Source organism: Schistocerca nitens, chromosome 4 (assembly GCF_023898315.1).
Source record: "Schistocerca nitens isolate TAMUIC-IGC-003100 chromosome 4, iqSchNite1.1, whole genome shotgun sequence".
Taxonomy (NCBI): Eukaryota; Metazoa; Arthropoda; class Insecta; order Orthoptera; family Acrididae; genus Schistocerca; species Schistocerca nitens.
The window spans coordinates 820,612,497-820,615,349 of NC_064617.1; positions in this window are offsets into that span (position 1 = coordinate 820,612,497).

A 2,853-nucleotide genomic window follows, 5' to 3' on the forward strand; every position below is an offset into this window, starting at 1 on the left:
CTAGATGCCAGTTACTTCAGAAAGGGCTGATGGACGAAGCCGAGAAGGACCCATTAGAAGATATTTCCTACCATCATGGTCTGCTTCGATTTCTTCCCCACCCACTAATTCGCAATGGATCGTGATCCAAATACTGCAAAGTTCTCTCTGAATACTCCCCAAACTGAATCATATGCTGCTTTGCGGAACTGAAGAGCTATAGAAATAATATCTTAGGTTTATTAATTTGTAACCATTATTGATATAAGTACGACATTAGATAAAGCACCATAATACACTGATCAGCCAGAACATTACGATCACCGACCTACTAGCGATATAAGCCCGTCCAGGTTATAGCAACGTCAACTGGCGAGGAATGACTGCCAGTCAGACGCACGCAAGATGCATGTAATATCAGTGAGCGTGCTGTTCGTGTGTAGACTGGAGAAGACGCGGGATCTAGCTGCGTTTGACCGAGGGCAGACTGTGATGGCCGGGAGGCTCGGCACAAGCTTTTCGAAAATGTACGACTTGTCGGGAGTTCGAGGAGTGTTTTGATGAGTGCCTTCAGTACGTGACGAAACCAAGGTTAAAACCACGTCCAGACGGCGTGGGCTCGGAATGGCCACTCCTCATTACAAATGTCGGACGTCGTAGGCTGGGCAGACTGGCGAAACAGTACTGGCGGCAAACTGTGGCGGGAAGTAACTTCAGACATTAATGCTGGATAGAGTACAAGTATGTCTGAACACACAGTGCACCAAGTATTCCTGACGATTGGCCCACGCAACCGACGATACATGCATGTGCCAATGATAACATTAGGACATCGGTCACTATGTCTGAAATAGGCAAGTGACCATCGGTGCAGGACGTCCGAACAATATCAGAGCGTTGCATGGTCTGACGAATCCCAATCCCTTTTTCAACATACCGATGGGAGGGAGTGAATCCTTCGGCTTCCAGGGCGACACCTTGACACCTTACTGCGGGACGACTCGAGCTGGCGGCGGCTACATTATATTCTGGAGAACAAACACGTGGGCATCCAGTGATCCAGCGAAGCTCTTGCAAGACGCCATGACAGCGATGGAGTGTCCTAAATTGCTTGCAGACCACGTACACGCCTTCATGACGGTCATATTTCCTGATGGCAGTTGCAGTTTTCAACAAGATAATGCGCCATGTGACAATGCCAGGAGGGTAATGGAGTGGTTCGAGGATCCAATTGATGAGCTAGCCCCCCAAATCGCCAGATATGAACCTGATCTACCACATCCGGGATGTGATTGAACGTGGCGTCATAGCTCAGTGCCCCCTCTCCGGAATTTATGGGAATTAGGTGACTTGTGTCTGTAGATGTGGTGCCATCTCCATCTAATGACCTATCAAGGCCTCACTGCTACCATGCAGCTGTTAATCGTGTCAAAATCGGACATATCTGCCATGGGTAGGTGGTCATGATGTTGTGGCAGATCAGCGTAGGTGGTCTCACAAAAAGTAAACCTATTATTGTGGCATTTTTACAGTCATTCACATACATTCACCATCTTACCTTCTTGTAGTAAGACGCGTCTCAGTAGGAGAAATGTCAGTCGAAAATTGAGTCCTGTTTTGTTAGAGTAGCTGACACTGCTTGCGTCAAAAAGTAGAATCTATGTGGAGTCGTGTGTTGTTTGAGATTTTGCCGACTTTGTAACTGGTTCTTTGGTTCACAGGCGTTGCGTCGGATAATGTTGTGGCATCTGCACAATATTTCAACGAGACAGGTGCTTGTCATCTTCAGGTGGTTGCTGACGTGTTTGCTTCTCCGTCTGTGTTGAGTTGGATTCGTTCGTCTGCGGTCGATGATACCTTAGTACCGGAGGGAGTTAACGTACTCCAGAAACGCAGAAAGCGTTGCTGCTCCGCGTGGCCAAACTACAAAGGTGGGGTAAACCTTGGTAATTTCGTGAGGATTTCTGTGTTAAGTTAATTTAAGGTACATAAAAATCATTTTGAAAGCCTGCTGAATTACATATGTAAGCCTGTCCTTAAATGCATAACTCAATATGCACAATGTTACGATTAGTTGATTCTACACTCTCTCCCTTGTGATTTCATCAACTAAGAGTTTTGTTGGTTATTTCTTGATACCCATTGGTACGTTCGTGACATTACTTGGGCAATTTCGTGATAATGCCTTAATTAAATAATCAAAGCATTGTATTTCTGTAAAAGATTTTATTTTGACATTTTACGACATTGAGGCTTAATTATGATAATAATGGTAAAGTACTGACGAAGTAATGAGCAAAAACACTGAATTGAATTTACGGATTAAATGAAAGCCTCATTTTAGTCATCAGAAAGGTTTTGATACTTTCTACACAAAAAAAAAATGTCCTAACTCTCCTCAAAAGTATGTTGACACTTCGAATGGTGCCACATTAAACAAAAACTACACTGAATCCATAGCGCCCCTGATTGTTTCCTCACGTCTTCTAAATAACTGTGGTCACAGGATCCAAATTTATTGTCATCCTTCGTTCTCTTCTTTGTCACTCCAGAGGTGCTGGGTTGTGGATCTAATGTATCTTCCTTTCGTGGCCTACCTATAAATCAATAAATTTCATAAAAATAAATAAACAACAACTCAAAGGAACAATTGTCAACTCTATTAATGAAGCACGTGGGATAATATTTTAGAAAATGCGTAGGCCTACCTCTGGTTCTTTTGGGAGAAGCTTCTCGAATTGGAGTCTGACGTTTTGCCTTGCTATCTGTCTTTCTCCTCCGCTTGCATTTGTCCCCATCATCTTTTGAGACAGTAGGAGCAAGAAGTTCATTCACCTCTGAATGACTTTCTGAATCATCTAATGGTGGTTTCGG